The sequence below is a fragment of the Anser cygnoides genome, chromosome 4 (genome assembly GCF_040182565.1).
Source record: "Anser cygnoides isolate HZ-2024a breed goose chromosome 4, Taihu_goose_T2T_genome, whole genome shotgun sequence".
Taxonomy (NCBI): domain Eukaryota; kingdom Metazoa; phylum Chordata; class Aves; order Anseriformes; family Anatidae; genus Anser; species Anser cygnoides.
In genome coordinates, this window is record NC_089876.1 from 57,453,468 (window position 1) to 57,470,721 (window position 17,254).

At 40.1% G+C, this 17,254-nt stretch overlaps 2 protein-coding genes across 25 annotated transcripts in view; both read left to right on the forward strand.

Annotated features, from left to right (window-relative positions):
* The window catches only part of LOC106035227 (uncharacterized), a 143,678-nt gene that overhangs the window by 105,119 nt on the left and 21,305 nt on the right, over positions 1-17,254 (forward strand). For 4 of the 12 annotated variants that reach the window (XR_010831203.1, XR_010831202.1, XR_010831205.1 and 1 more), the window contains one exon: positions 6,451-6,900. The gene's annotated coding sequence lies outside the window, so the exon portion shown is untranslated. Of the gene's footprint in view, positions 1-2,554; positions 3,298-6,450; positions 6,917-17,254 lie in introns of those variants that run through there. The other 8 variants (XM_066996201.1, XM_066996196.1, XM_066996204.1 and 5 more) reach the window with 5 other exon arrangements.
* The window catches only part of TENM3 (teneurin transmembrane protein 3), a 1,343,587-nt gene continuing 1,333,542 nt past the window's right edge, over positions 7,210-17,254 (forward strand). For 8 of the 13 annotated variants that reach the window (XM_066996182.1, XM_048078283.2, XM_066996188.1 and 5 more), the window contains exon 1: positions 7,210-7,514. The gene's annotated coding sequence lies outside the window, so the exon portion shown is untranslated. The remainder of the gene's footprint in view (positions 7,515-17,254) is intronic. The other 5 variants (XM_066996187.1, XM_066996195.1, XM_066996191.1 and 2 more) reach the window with 2 other exon arrangements.

The window sequence follows — 17,254 nt, forward strand, 5'->3', positions numbered from 1 at the left end:
ATTATTTTATGACATTTAATTATTGTAAGAATAATTATTCTCAAGGCTACAATCCCAATTTTGAAAGTGTGGTTTATGTACCTAATTACTAAGCATACAACTATCCAGCCAGAAGTACAAAAGCACTTACTTTTATCAGCCAAACTTCTAACATTCTCAAAGAAAGAATTCACATTTGTTTGACAAGACTTTATCTCCCAAAATACTTCTGCCTTGAATTCTAGCAGTAATTCAAAGCTTTTGAACCATTATGTACTGAATCCCACCTCAACATTCTATTAACTTCTCTTTTACAACATGGGTCATGTTTCATGGATTTTTCTTTTTTTTTTTTTTTTTTTTTTAGCTTTAATATTACACTCACTACTTCCAGGAGTTTCTAAAGTATTCCAAAAGGCCTTTAAAATTGAGACAGTATATATCTAGTTTTTAATTCAGTTCATCTGAATCAGCTATTTTACAAAATATTCAGCATAAAAACACTATTTAATGCTTTCCTTGGAAACTAATTGCTTGGAAAATACTTCACCATCACTACGGAATACAACTACACTCTCCTACTCCTTTCTAGAAACAGAACATAAAAAGTTATGGAACACTTTTTCTTTGTCATTATTAGCAATTTGATTTTCTTGAACTTTGTATAGTTCTATTTTTATATATGAGACACTCTTTTTTTCCTAATATAACGTAATATATGATTTGTTGTCCATAGCTGAGCCTTGACCTCAATTCCATTACACTTCCCAGCTTCTAGTTCATATCAAATCATATTTGCTTCCTACTTTTTACATTTTGATTTTATGCAGATTTTTTTTTTCTAACTGGCGTCTTCATACTAGCAGCAAACCAACCTGGGCTTTTAGAAGTTGTTTCTCCCAGCTGTTTCTCTCACTACAGTGACTATCTGGCTAGTTACTAAGCTGCTACTTCTTGACCTTTTAGTCACAACCTTGTGTCTTCTTATTCTTTTATTTCCAACAAATGCAATTTGCAACGTGCTTAACTTCAAGAAATTAGCCTCTTTGAGTTATGGGTTCTCCACAACATTGCTAAGGACTTTCCTCTGTTTACCAACAGTGAGTACAATCAACTTACAGCCACTGGTCCCTAGGCAACTGTAAACTTCCATTGAAATGATTAATTTATCTTTATCTATCCCAATAAAGTCCAAAGTGGAATAAGTGCATGTATATCTAGCTATACATCTCTTAAACTAGATTCCGAAATAGCAATTTGATTTTTCTTAGGATGGAAAGAAGGGAATTGTCAAGAAAAGAAAAGAAAAGAAATTTTATTTTAGATTTAGAAGAGTAAAAATTCCAATTGCCTTTTTCGCCCATAGCTATATATGTATTATCCGAATATCAAATTTCGGGTAAAAAAAATTAAGCATGTGCATAAATGTTTGCAAACTAGGAACTCCATGAACAGAGAATGTAATAGGAACTGAAAAATAAAGTGTTTTTAAATATCAACATTATGAAAAAAACAGAATGTAGTAGCAAACTAATTTTTTAAAAGTTCTTTTTATACATGAGTATATACAGAATTCTGCAAGCAGTTCATTTTAGCAGCAATTTGACTTCAGGACCACATACACTGGCACAATAGAGACCACAAGTCTGCAAAACATATTAGTTTCAGACCAAGAGTGCTGTACGTAAACAAGTGCAACAAGTGACTTAATTCCTCAATACAAAGCCAGTAGGTACAATCATTTCAGAAGACAAAACACAATTAATATGAAAATTATAACATCTATTTGAAAAGCAGTAGAAAGCCAAACATTTTCTTTTCTACCAATAAGTGTCAAATATCTATTATATCAAAATTCCAGTTATGAAATGTATTACTTCAGACAAGTAATTTTAACAGTTAAGCTCTCTTTCAGTTAACTTGTTCAGATATCTATTCCAGACATCTCTATTATATATATGAGCTTTGATCTTTAAATGCTGCTTGTTAATATCAGTTCTTACTATTATAGCTTTCCTTGCAACTCCTTGATTTCCTAAGTTAATAATCCTGTGAAACCTTGAAGCTAACTTTTTCTAAATTTTTTTTCACACCCCCCTCCCCCCCCGAGTGTGTATTGAGTATTATAAAATACTCAATAGGACCATTACAATTAAATAGTATCATTTATTCCAGTATGAGCTGCAGAAAAGGTTCCAAAACCATGTAAAGCAGCCAAACTGGACAAAGAGCTGTTTGCTACAAAAGAAGTCTAATTGTAGACAAGCATATAGTGCTGAAAACTTCTCCCAACATCTGGTGCTAAATGGCTCAAAGAGACTTCTAGTCAAAGGTGTTGCCTATGTTTTTAATTCCCTTCACTGTATTCTTCCTGAGAATACTAAACTGCAGGTAAACTGCCAACATTCACCATGTCCTGTTGCATTGAATTGTCTGGACTAACCTGGAAATCATAGCAAATGTCTTCCACTTTCCCTATTCCAGGAAATTAGAAAGGTTATCTTCATCTTCTCTTAGAGCTTTCTATCAAGTAATCTTTCCAGGTACAAGACAGTTTTTGTGTTTTGCCTAACAGGCTATACACCTTTATGTCATATTTAAGTGGTCAGCAGGAAGTACCTGAGGACTGAATAAAAAGTAGGAGAAGATAATGTTACTCTGAACATTTACGGTACCAAATACTTTTAAAAGACCCCGTGTGGTGGAAATGGCTTACCTGACCAGTCACAGTATAAATATCTGCCTTTCATGCGTGACAGCCCAATCAGAGGCAAGTCATGATAGAAATTGCTTAATACACTTGATTCCCTGTAAAATGTATCTCTGAGAAGAAAAAAGAAAAAAAAAAAAAGAAGAAGAAAAAACAAGATATACCATTACAGACAGGATTATAAACATTGATTCACTCCACACGAGAAAAAGCACACTGCTCAGAGTCAGCAAAACATTTCTAATCCAGCTCACATCAGTTTCAGCTGCCGCAGTTCAGACATGCTTTGCAGCAGCAGACCACCCGTCAACAAGCTGATACACACATCACCTTGGATGCTTTTTGGTTCAGCTCTACAACTCAGGTAGGGCTATTCTCTGGACAAATGCCACGGAACGATGGCAATTACAACATAGCACCGAAGTGAATGAGCGTTCAAGCACCCTCAAACATAGAAGAATGCGTGCTATTCAGCTCCCTTTTTCACAAATACAAAACCATACCAATGCACGTAACACAGTCGAAGAAGCTCATCCTGACTGCCAAAGGACTCCGATGACATGGGGCCATATGTGAATGTTTTAGTAATGATAGCAGCCTATGTGACATCCCTGTCTATATTCCACAAGATGCAGATCTTGGTAATTACCAGAATAGAGATGGACTACGAACAACACCCACCACCAAAGGCAGCTGCTCCTTCTCTTTCGTCTGGATGCCATCAACCCACCTATGTCTGTATGTCTCCTTAATTGAAAAAAATCATCTTCTCCTAACAAAATGGGGAAAATAAGCTGGGGTCAGGTCCAGGACTTATTATTCAAGTGTATTTGAATAAATACATAAACTTAAAAGGCTTAATGTACAGGGAAGCAAATCATCTTCCTCCCATACAGCAGTGTGAGAGTATCCACATTCTATTAAAGCACCACAGCGTTTCCATTTCCAGTCTTTACGATGCCCTTCCTCTCTACCAGATCTGCTTGTTGACATGCTGTTCTTTCAAAATACAAATCATTAGCACACTTTTCCTAATCAGCTATAGACATTCATCTTTGCTTACAGAAACTGGAGAACAGGCCAAAGACTGAATTCTCTAGTAACCGTTGGATGGGCTAAGGTCAACACAATGCTTTGCTTACTGGGTCTGAACAAGGGATATTTTCTACCTTTTCTTTCCTTTGAAATGCTCACAGTAGTACAATTTTCCAAATCCTGGCTAGCTGAAAAAACTATTCACCAAATCTTTGCAAAACTGCAATAATTACACAAGATTACCTAATACGTGTTATTCACTTTAACAGACAGGTGTATAGAACTCTTGATTCTTTACAACGTACGCCAACATACAATTCTGGACACAATTTTAAAACTCAAAATGTCCAATGTATATTTTTGCTAGCTTACCAGAGCTTTGCCTGACATATTTATAAATTGTGATCAAAAGCATTTCAGCTACCTGAAAAGAAATTGAAAAACGGAGTGCAAACCTGCGTGTTCAGCTGTGGAAGAAAAATCCATCTTTTTTTTTTTTTTTTTGGTAAAAAGCCTCCTCCTGCACAGATAAAATGTCTGGGGATAGCAAACATCATTTGTTTTGGAGAAACTTCTTACTGATGAGCTATGTCTCTTGCTATTTAAACAGAACTCGCTCAGATTTGACTGATTTGAATCAGCATTTGAAAATATTAATGCATACGTTCCATTTTCTGCTGAGATTAGTAGATGCATTTGTGAAGTATAACATATTGCACAGGATGTGCATCAGCAGTTACATGTAATATTACCAGCTCTTTAAAACCCTTAGAAGTAGGCTTTTAAGAGTCCAGACAGAAAACAGGGAGTTAAAAGACCATAGAAGAAAGCCAGTATTAAAGTTGGAGGGTGGCAGTGGGGGCTGCATTTTTGTATTTATTTATTTAGCAATCTCAATTTAAAACACTTTAAGAAACCAAAATGCCAACCGTAAGATCACAGGGATTTAAGTGATGAAAGAGGCCAAATGAAAGCCCGTAAACAACACAAGATGAAGTTTAAAAAACATTATGGCTTTGCCTTTTCTTTCTTTTTCCTTTTACTCTGTGTTTTTATGCCATTTTTCCCCTGATTTTCTTTATTGTTGCTATTTATTCTTAGCCTTCTTGTATATTTCTCAGCTCAGAACACTGACTGATATTCTGCTTGCATAATTCAGGTGAACAGACAATACATTAAGTAGCCACCAAATTCATTATTAGCTTGGCTTAGTCAAATCAAAGTCCTGTTGAGGTGGATCCTCTTGCCTAAGGAATTCATTTGGATGGAAGCAGATATGTTATGTCAGTATGTGATATTGGTCTTCTTGGGGGCTTTTTTGCTTTTAGATAGTGCTTAGTATCCACATAATAATAAGAGTCTCAGATCAATCGTAAATAAATAGCTTAAGATATTTGAACCAGCTGAAATTTCAAATAGTAAAGTACAGCATAAGTGTCAAACTAAATTTAACTTAAATCTCTTGGGGTCTTTTTACCGATTTTGACAGGTGTTGCAATAGGCCATCATCAGTAAAGTACTATCTGAAGTAAAGTACTGAAGTACTACCTTCAGTAATCTCCCATACTTTGAAAATACAGTAGTGTATTCCAATGAGGGACACGTTGTGCTCTTCTGAACAAATGCTTGCTGAACCCCAAAAGTTTACAGATTAAAATAACAGTCAGGCAGCCAACTTTTTACATACTGTCTACTAAACGGCACATGAAGTTGGTGGCTTTCTTTCAGGCATGGACCATGTCTGGCATTTGCAGCTAGCTGACCTTGAAGCTTTCTGATTAGAGATGAAACCTCACCTATTCAAAGAAAGCTGTTTAAAACATTCAGATAGAGATTTTTTTAAAGTGCATTTCACTTTTTAATTTCCTACTGTTCTTCTTCCATTGAGAAAGCACTATCTGAACCCAAAGGGATTTCCACGTCTAGCTTTCATGCTTTTTGTTGCTACATGGCAGTGACCGCTAGATTGGCAAATAGAATAATTGCCTTTGAGAGATTTCTTTAAGGATGTTAAAAGCATGAACCTCGTTCTTTTTAAGTAGCTTCTTAAATAAATGCTTCAAAACAAAGTCAACTATTGATCCAATTCCTTGAATAAAAAGTTCTCCCCATTTGACAATAGGATTTACTACTGAAGAAAAAATGTACATTAATCTTTCTAGTTTATTGTCTTCGGTTGACAAAGGTAGAATTACAGAGTTGCTGCACAAAGAAAGATTTGTACCCTCTGTTTGAAATGGCAAATCTACATAAATTCATTGACTGACTTAGGATAAAAGCAATCTTTACATCTCTACATCTTGTCACCTGAAGAGAAATAGAAATATAATTTATGCTTTATTGCATAGCAATATTGTTGAATAACTGTTTATTCTCTGAGCACACTAGTGATTTCCTTGCTTCTCGCTGGAAGTGAAAAAGAATAACCACAATGTTTATTTACTGCCAGGGGAGAAGGACGGGAATTCTGTCCAGGAAAACTAAACAAACAGAAAAACCCACCTATATCAGAATATCTGCAAGAGTTTGTACCAACTTCCAGGCCTTCACATTTCTGCCCCTGGGACATCTAATTCAAACCTTAATTTCCAAAAGGGGACGGATGGGAGAGAAGATGAGGGTGTCAATATTCCGTCTGTCACGTGTGTGTACAGTGGGATAAAAACAGCCACCGTGGGACAGAAACATATTTTTTTTTTTCTTTTTTTTTTTTCCTCCACTTACAGCTGCAATGAGAAGCTGAGCAAGGACGGATGCTGCAGGAGCAGCGAAGGGGATCCTTCATGCGGTCCTCCCTCCGCAGCTCCTAACTTACGGTCCCCTTCCCTTAGGGTACCGGCGGTGGGGCGCCTGGCCCTGAGGGGCGGGCAGGTGAGGCGAGACCTGCTGGGCTGCTCGGGGACCGGGAGGGAAGAGGGGAGGAAGGGGGGCAGCGAAATTAAATTAAAAAAAAAAAAAAGAGAGAATCAATACAAAGGCTCAGCAGCCCGTACGAGGCGAAATCAAGCCTGCTCCGCCGCTGGTCACACACAAGCCCTGGCAAAAGGCGAAAGCGCTGCACACGCACAAAGTGCACTGCGGTTGCCGGGGTCTCCTTGCACACCACCCCGGCGGCGCACGTCCGCACACCCTCCCTTGCACGCACCCGCGGAGGAGCATAACCCCCCCCCCCCAAAATAACCCCCACCGCCCCCGGGGCCACCCCGCGGGCAGGGCGAGGCCCGGGGGGGCTCCTCCCGGCCTCCCCGAGCCCCGCTGCCTCCCGCCTCCCTCCTCCCCGGCGCCCGCCTCCCCGCGGCGTGCCCGCCTCCCTCCCTCCGTCCCCCGGCCGGCAGCCGGGCAGCGGGCGGGCGCTGCCGCCGGCCCCACAGCACCGCGGCCGGGCTGCGCGGAGCGGAGCGGAGCGGAGCGGGGCTGGCTGGGCGGGGAGGGAGGGAGGGAGGGGAGTGGATGTGTGTGTGTGTGGAAAGAGCGGGGGGGGGCGAAGGGGGGGAAATCAAATAAATAAATAAGCTCCCCACCAATAAGAGAGGCAGCGGCTGGCGAGCAGGCTGGGCTCGGCTGGGAGAGGTCCTCGCTCGGCTGCGTGTTTGTTTGTGTTGTGACCAGAGCCGCGAAGTTCAGAGCCCAAACGTGTTGCTCCGCTCCGCTCCACCTGCTCGGCCGGCGGGGGGGTGCCGCTTCGGCCGCCCCGCCGCCCTCCGGGGCCGAAGGACGGGAGAGGAGCGCGGGGCCGCGCCCGCCGCCCGCCCGCCTTCCCCTCAGCCACCGCCGGGGAGGCGACGGACAGGTGAGTGAAGGAGGGAGGGAGGCAGGGAGCGAGGGGGTGACCGGCCGGCTGCCTCCCCGCCGCCCCCGTGCCCTCGCTGCCTGCGGGAGCCAAACTTTGTGTGCCCCCCCCCCGATCCCCGAGCCCCCTCCCCAGGCGGGAGGGCGAGCGCCGGGGCTGCGCCGCTTTTGCGCGGGGACGGAGGGGGCGCAGGGGGCGTCCCGCGCAACAGGCGCCGTCCTGCGGGGGCACGGGGGCGGCTCGCCCCCCGCAACCCCCGGGCTGAGCCCGCTGTCGGCGCTCCGCACCCGCGGAAGGTGCGCGGGCGGCGCTGCGGGGGCGCTGCGCGGGGTGCGGGCGCCCGGCAGGTGGAGCCGTGCGGGGTCCGGCTCCGCGCCTGGGCGCGCGGCGGGGGTCGCAATTAGCCGCGGCCACACGTGCGCGGGGTCGCGTGTGGGGTTTTCTGGGGGGTTTTCTTCCCTTCTGCCTCGCGTTTCTGGCTTTGCGGCGTGCACCGCGTACAGGCGAGAGCCGGGATGCTGGGGGTAGTCCGTCTTAAGTAGCGCGGAATGTATAAAAGCGTAATTGCGAATATTATTCAATAGCGGCTAACAATTAAAAGATTATCCCGGTGCTCTGCAGCTAGCAAGGAGCAGACTGTACTAATTGGATAGTTAATGACATTTAAATAGGCAGGCTTTCTTAAAATAGTAAGCCCCACTCTTGCAGGGAAGTGAATAGGGTGTTAGAATATTTAATAACTGTATTGCGGTGACGGTAACATTTGTGAAAGGAGCGCGGTAATTAAGTTGTTAGCTTGGCCGCTGGCACCGGGGCGTACCTTGCATCGGCTGAGAGCAGGCTGAATGTACCTTGCTTCTCCTCCGACAGGGAAACGCAGCTGCACACCTCGGGATTTGTGAGGCCAGGTCGAAAGGCAGGCAAATTTTGGCGTTTTGTCCGGTGAAATCCTTTGCCGTCTGTTAGTGGTATCCTTAGACCGGGCTGATAATTGTGCTCGAGGTGCATGGCACTTGCTGCTTACTGCCTGAGTTTTATGTCACTTTCCGGCACTTAGGCTGATTAGAAATAGTCACTGCTCACTGTTGTGAAGACTGGACCGGAGATAGTGTAGCAACACTCCTCTTGTCATCCTTTACAAACTAAACAGTGAATGTAGTCTCTTTTATAGTAACAGCACACCAGCTTATGCACTGCTCAGTAACAGTGATGAATTAATCCATTTCTGCATGGTTAAACTTTATTTTCTGAACTCCTTGTTCTCCAAATCTCTCATATCTCTTGCCTAGCTTGAAATTGTTCCGTGAGAAGCTCAGATGATAGCTGCATAAACCTGTTGCATTTGGTTTGAAAAGTTTTCTCAGTGTAATGTGTAATAAAGTTGGCAAAACAAGCAGCAGCACAGTGCAATGTTAGGGCTGCCGTATTTTTTTCCAGAGAGGAATGGTTCCCACTGTCTGCGTCAAAGACATATCAAAGGAAAATGCCAGAAATTAAATTAGAGATTGAATTTAACAAATTAAATAGGATATTCTATTTTTGGAACTTGTGTAGAGATTAACACATTAGTAAAATTGTTATGTCTATATGGGCTCTTATATTTCTGTGCTTTATTCCCTTAGTCTTTGGTTTTGTCTTCAGTGTAATTTTGTTTTCTTTTGAGGTAAAAAAAGCAGAAATAAATAAACTGCCATAACACCAGTCTAAATACTGAAAGTGCTTGGAGAGTGTGTCTCCCAAGTCGGTGAAAATGCTGAGCTTCACAAAAGTTATATCCACAATTGTAAAACTAGTCTGTTTTCATCTTGTGTCAGGTACTGCAGTTCTCACTTGGGAGTCTTTCTGTGTTGTATCCCAACCTTGCTCTTTTCACTACCGCAGGTACATTTCTCAAATACTTGATTCTTGCATGCCAAATTATCCAAATATTTCTTCTGAACCTGAATTCCATTCTACGTGTTCCCAAATGAGGGTTTCTAAAAAATCAGAATAATGGAGCTTTTGGTTTCTTTCCCCTCAGTTCCTATAACAATGTTAGCTTGAATGAGATGGAGTTTAATGTTAAGGTTGGATTTCCTCCAAAACAAAAGTATGACTTTCCACACAGCTGATAAATATATAGCTGAACGTGTTATCAAAGATTTACAAAACACTGATGTCTCGACATCTGGATTTGTGGAGTGTCTCTGATACAACATGGATTGTGAGAAAATGCCAAGTTTTTTCTTTTTTTTTTTTTTTGGAGGGAAAAAACCAGCAGCAGACAGAATATCGAAAAATGCTTTCCATAACATACTGTATTGTATAAAGCTACTTCGGAAAGTTGTGTGCAAATTTTCCATATATTTTATGATAACGCTTCCAGCACAAGTTTTACAAGAAAATGAACTTATTGAAAAATCCTCCTAATGAAACACAGATACCTATCTTCTACAACACCTGCATATTTTTCCCAACTCGTATTTGTAAACCTATGCAGGAAGATTCCCCAACATTATTAAGCATGTTCTTCCGTATTGCTTCCAAATTGGACTACCTGAAGTCTTTCTTGCAGCTCAACATCTGCAGTAGTAATGTTAACTCAGTGTCCTTACTAGGTTGACAGTACCCTTCTGCTCTTCTGAATCTTCCGTTAACACAGATCTTCATACGTACTAGAGCTTAACATGTAGTACATCTAGAAATGTTGTGTTTATTAAATTCACAGCTCAATGTGAATAAAACAAAAAAACCTTTAACATTGGAAAATGCAGTTTTTAATACTGAGGGAGGGAAATGGAAGACATTCGTAAATCCTGTATAATTACCATACTCGTATTGCTTGTTAGATGAAGGAATGTCAACTTCCAGGTGCTTGCCTCTGTCATAATGGTAAAATACTCTTTGAAGCTACAGGATGCATTACAAATCATTGCAGGTAAAACAAATATTTAGGAAGCAGAGATGCAGAATATTTTTTAATGCATTGAAGTGAACAGGCTATGAAATTTGGTATCTGAAAACCTTTCTAGTGCAGCTAATAAAGTAATAATTGCTACTGATAGATATTGGAATTGGACTTGAGGAAACTAATACAGCTTTTAAAAAAAACACAACATGTTGGTTTCATAGATGCTGAGATTTCTTTTTATACATTATAATAGCACGTTACTGTATTAATGATAGCAATTGAAGTTATAGATTAGTAAATTCCACGGACTTAGCAGAGTCATGGCTTGCAAATTATCAGAATGACTAAAACATTAAATTACACTTGTATTTGCGCAGTAAAGTTAATTTCATACAAGATGACTTGCAGCTCTGTTATGTTACAAATACATTTGCGCTTCTGAAATTGCATTCTTTCATTCAGGTCTGTAAAGAAACCAAGTTTCACAGGTGGACCTGTTACTTCGGGAGTTAGTGATTTAGCAGTTTAATGATGGATTCTCTAGGACTAGCTGTTTTGATGACTAACAGTTTGTCACACAGAGAAGAATGACCTTAGTTTAGCACACCCACATGCACTGATATATATATATATATATAAATGTGTGCCTGTATAGACTGCATGAACATCAGTATTTTTGTTAAGTAAGTCTTAACAAGTGAAATAATCTATCTGCTTTCTAAATTGCTTTAGAGATTTAATTCATCTAGTACATGGTATCCCCAAAATACACTAAACTATAAGAAAGAATCTGCAAAAATTTCTTTTTAAGCATACGAAGTATTTTAACTGTAGCAAGCAAAAAGATCAGCATGGAGTACTGAGTACAGTACAGGAGTACTGTACTGGAGTACAGCAAATACTTTTCCTCTAGAAACATGAATGAGTCAAATATGATGTCAGTTTTAGTAATTCAAATTGTATCTCTAATCTTAAACTATTGCAGTATAGTATCTAAAGGCAGGCTGCCTGTGAGCACTGTTGAAATCTAGAACTCTTGAGCATGTAGCATGTCTCTTCTAATAGCTGCTAAATGTTCCAGTGTTTATTAAGAGGTAATGTAAGTGGAATCGAATGTTGTGACAGCGTAATGGTCTCCTGTTGAATATAAGTTCCATGGCTTAGTGCAGACACTTTCAGGAAACAAGCATATTTCAGCGTTGTCAGTTCAATAGGAACTATTTCTGCAAAAAAACTTAAATAAGCCCCCACAGAGAAATCTTTTCATCATGCTTTTGTTGTAGTACTCTGATGAGAGCAGCATTGCTTTGCCTTCATTTGTTGAATGAGGGGCTAGTTTCCAGAAATCGGTAGGGTCACACACATGGTGGCGCCTGCTCCAGACCTTGTCTGTACAGATACACAACACTTCTGCTAGCTCAAGTTTTTACTCCCTCCAGGGGGAAGAGAAAGCATGCGAGGCAGCTGTATGCCACAACGTGCTGTTGTGACCACCTGGCAGTGCAGAACCAGAGGGCAGATCTGCTGCCGTCCTGCTGCGTGTGATCTTGACCCATGTGGAATATTTGGAACAGGAGTGTTTTGAACATAAAAAGGGAAGTGTTCGAGTTGGTCTTCCCTTCTGATACACAAATATGCATTGACAGTTCTTCTGTTTATTCAGGAACCATTTTGCCTTTTAAATAAAGTTAAAAATCCCATTGATTTAATCTCTTTAGAAGTATGTGACAAATCATTCTGGCTGAAGTACTGTTCCCACATTGATCTCTACCTTTTTATTTTAAACCTCTTCTCCCTTGGGACAGGGTAACATTGAGATGTAGCCATAATGATGTTCAAAAGAGCATCAGCCATTTTCAAGGGCAGGGAGCAGGGCAAAGGCAAGGGAAGGCAAGCAGCCAGCAAGGACTGAGCTTAGATTTATCTACTTCCTAAGCAAGTGAGGTGAGGAAGAAAGAAGGATGAAGCATGTGCTAATTGACAGTGGGCAGTGGCCCCAGGGTCACAGCAAGAGTGAAGATTGTTGAAGTTTGGTCTGAACCACCTCCATCTCAGCCCTGGGAGACGTTATCTTGGCAGCTAATTCCACTTTATGGCAGACTGAACATTATATGTATGATTTCAGATGAAAACATTTGAACTGTTAACAACATTATCTGAAATTGCACAGATTTATGCAGTGGCAACCATCTAACATTATGACTGGTAAAACCCATTTTAGGCCCTGCTCTTGCAGACACTACATACATGTTTAAACTGATGATGAGTTCTGCTCGTATTTTTAGGACTACAACTTGATATAACAAGAGATAGGGAGTGTAGTCTGGTTAATACTTTTCTTTTTGGAAACTAACAACTTTAACTTTCATTTTGGAGGATCTGTTACTGGCAATGAGTACCTTTGCAACCGTATATAATACGGTTTCAGTGGTGTTCTAACCCCTGCAAATCACTGGGGTAGAACTTGTTCTTGGACAGGAGAGATTACGAAACCTAATTGTATGTTATACTGAAATAAAGGACCACATTCAAGGAACATACAGGTTTTGTGAAGGTAATTTTAAAATATCTGGAACTATTTGTTGCAGCAAAGGGGGTGAAATACAGGGATGAGAATCAAAATGGGCGAGCTGGTAGTCTAAGGGGAAATCAAGCTTTTGAGAAAAGATATGCTAGTTGGTACAGATTCATCCTTTATTTTCTATTTCAGCAGATCTGCTGCTAATTTAGGGTGTGGGCTGAGGATAGCCAGTGAATTAGGTACAGTGGGTAAGAAAGTACTGTCCATTCACTTAAAAACTGCTGTTAATTTAATTGGATTTTTAGCTGCCTTTTAGATTAAACTGCGTTTGTATTCCTAGTCTATTGCAGTAGGAAATAAAATGTGCTCATTTGCAACTCCAAGACTAAACTAATTAATTTTAGTTCACATTGCAAGAGATTTATTGTGGCTTATGTGTCCCTGGGAAAAGGAATAGTAGATTGTTATAAAATGCTCTAGAATAAGGATTATTATTTTTTTTTAAATAAAGATTGGATAGTTAGGGCTTACTTCAGCAATAGCTAGGATTAGCAGCAGTGAGGCACAAGTGGGATAAGGGTTAGGTTTTACCACCCTTCCTTAGACTCACTAGAAAATACTTCCGTAGCTTCGTGAGTATTCACTCCGATACACTCTTTGATTTCTCATGCAAAAATTGGGGAAGAAACCACAGGAAAAGAATGAGAGGAGATTGCATGGGACTGATTGGCAAACTAGCAACAGCTGTTAGAACAATCAAGGGGGATGATGAGCAGTTATTCTTCAGTAGGAACAGAACGAGTGAGGACTAGATTTAACATAAAGAAAAAGGAGGAGTGATGAGAAGAGGGAGCGTGGTTAAAGAAGGATTTAAAGTGCTACCTTGGCAGAAGTTCTTGGGACAAAGATTAGTCAACAAGGGGAAGAAAATGATTTTTAAAAAAGTTATTTTGAGTAAGAGGTATCTTTGTATGTATGGAGTTAGACATGAGGTTTGTCTCTTGAAGAGCTTGTGATGTACTGTTAGAGGACGTGGCGTGATCGCCTGAATCTCAAATAGTATGTGGATTCTTTGAGTTTAAGCTAGGTGGGGGAGAACACTTCTTTATATGCGCAGGATTTATGTCGTGCTGTGTGGACTTGTGTTCTTGGAGGACAGGAAGAGCGTTTAGCAATTTCTAAAATCTCTCTGCCCTTGTTTCCTTTTAATAGACTTTCATCCTACTGTCTTTTTCTCTATCTTTGTTTTCTTTACTTCTGTGATTCAAGAGCAGGAGGATCTGAAGATAAAATTGACCTAAACTGAAAACTCCCTGAACCAGTAGGATTGACTGGGGCTGTGATCACACTCAATTTCACACTGCTGCTAGTGTCATGTAGAGTAATATTGTGAAGGATTCTGTCAATTTTGGGTTCGGCTGCTAGTTGTCATAATGGTAAAGAATCACAGGGAGGTTCACTATCTTCAGTCAGTGAATGAGAAACTTTATTAGAGAAAGAAAGCTTCAGAGAAAATACCAGTTTTCCTTTCTTTTCCTCATTATAAAGCTTTCACATAAAATCTTTTCATTTCCTGACTGAATATCTGCAGCTGATTTTCAAAAACTGTACATGACATTTGAAGTCTTGGTTCCATACATGTTTTTCTTGATGGAAAAGTTAACTTAAATTGTTCCAACTCTTTGGCTATTCATTTCTACTGTCTAACAACCTTTTCAGTTGAACTATTTAGAGGACTATATAGATAACCAATTTAAACTGAGTAATTCTCAGGGGTGGGTGGGGGGGATGGATAAGGAAGACCTTTAATCATATTGAATTATCTCAAATAGTTTTGCTGGTGATACTGACGGTATAAAGTAAGGACAGCATTAAACCTCTTAGAAGGGAAGAGCAGGTGGGATCTGGTTTAGCCAGCCTTGCTACCAGAAGAACGATATGGAGAACTTCTGCTTCATGCTTTGTACCATCTGTACTCTGTAATCAGGCGGTTTTGTATGTTTTTGTTATTATCATTACTCTTTTGTGCTCTGCCATAACAGCTACAGACCCACTTGGAGAGTGGGACAGGACTCTCTTGTGCTAGATGGCACGTGCATTTAATGAGTACAGATTCTGTTCTATCCTTGTAAAAAGACAGCAGATTCCACTGTCTCATCAAGATGTATGCACTTGCATATGCAGCGCATCTACTATAATAAATATATAAGAATATATGTTCCTGGTTACAACTTTGGAAAAACTAGTTAAATTTGAAGTGTATTCATCTTTCTGCACCTTGTCTTTCACTCACCTGTCCACCATGGTTGTATCTGCCCCTTTTGGGGAATTTCATGGCCTTCGGATCACACCTGAAAGATTGCATGTTGCTCGTTAGGTACCGATAACTCACGGATATAGCATAAATAGTGTGCAGCTATCTCCTGGAAATAATTCTTTGCTAAGAAAGCTTTCAGTTGCTGCTCTTGTTTACTCGGAACAACAATCACTTCCCCCAGGTCTCCCTCTTGCTCTTCTATTTTGGTTTCATCTGTTTCTCAGGTGCAACTGTATTTCTGCTATTATTGTATTTAGCTGCATTTACAGCTTGTGATTGATTTCACTGTGGTCAGCCCTGACTGCTGCCTCCTGAGCTTTGTGAGTAACTACCCTTTTCTCTGACTGTTTGTCTGACTCTGCCTCCTTGCTCTGCACCTCCCCACATAAATGCTCCTAAGTTGGTATTTTGAGAGCCAAATCTGAGTCTCAAACAATCCATTTTGTGAATAACCTGTAGCCTGGAAAAAGATTTATTGTCAAATCTGTATAGCAGCCCATCCTATGTTTTGCATAGAAAGAGGAAAGCATGAGGAAGAGATGCAGTAACCATATAGTATTTTTTTTTCAATCTTAAAAATATAATCTATTGCCTAAAATTAAATTTCTTCATTAGTGTACAAACTGTAATCTGCTTAAGAGTTTTGCTCAGCAGTCACATTTGCGCAGAGTTACAGAAAAAGCATATTGCTTGTATTTTTTTTTTTTTTGAAAGCTGGTTTGAAGCCAGTGAAAGAGAAGTGTTAGCTGCATGAAAAGCTTGTCAATTTACCCAGGGAAAAGATGCAAACTGGGTACACAGGTATAAGGCTCTGTTTCATCATTGTCATGGTAATCCATCTCAATCTTACTTCTGGGAGGCTACTTCTAAGTTTATGTCAATTTACATTTCAGTGAATACCTTGTTTCTATTTCTTTACTGCAGTGAAGGTATCCTTACTTATTAGATGACTGCATTTTGGAAATGCCTATCATTTTTGTAAAATAGCTACAGTGACAAAACATATACAGGAAAATGTAACCTGTGGAAAATAATGCATATTAAACTAACAGTTATTTCAGACCTAGTAAAACAAAAAACACGCCTGAAATTTTCCCACATTTCCTAGACATTCCTCCAGTATTCCAGGGTGACAAATGAGCACCTCTACGTGTTCAAAGCTTGCCAAGTCTGGGCTCTAAGGCAACCCACAACAGAAGTTGAACAGTCGTTAGGAAATTTTTTGTTTAAATGCCCTCAATAACCACAGCAGAAATACTGGTTCATGGGGAGTCATAAGCAAGGTATTTCAGGACTTAGCATTTCAACTGCTATTGTGAGCTTGATTTTAAAAATTAAAAAATAATTAAAAAAAAAAAGCCTTTCTTTAGTCAGTGAAGTCAGTACTTTGTGCCTTCTATAGAGAACAATACCAAACCTGGATGGCTAAATTCTGGATTAACTCTGTCTTCTAAATGTTTAAAGGTTTCATTTTACGTGATGTGTAGAAGTAAAATACAGTATACCTGCACTTTTCCAAAACCATGAATCTGTTTTCCAACATAATCATTTTTACAGACAACTACAAGAACAATATGTGGCACTGCAAAGTAAAAATTGAGTCTACTTTCCTTTCTGTGATTTTACTTCTTCAGCTTGCTCTCTGTTACTCAAAACTTTTTCTTCTGACAAATGCCACCGGTTATACTGCATATTATAGATGACAGGTATTTAGTGTTTTGTTCTTGCTGCTGCTGTAAAAATGGCTAAACACAAGTAGCTTGTTATGAGATTCATTTAATTCTAACTCACTGATAACTAAAGAGTTTACATGATTTAAGGGTTGTTAACATCCTTTTCACATTTGACATACATGTCATATGTCTTGCACTTTCCATTTTCCTTATCTTAGGACTTTTCGTCATAAAATTACCTCTAGCTAAAGGAAACATCATGTTTACTCCAGAGTGATAATCCTTCTCTTCTAATCATATCTCATAATAAAAAAAAAAAGGAAAAATAAACAACAAAAG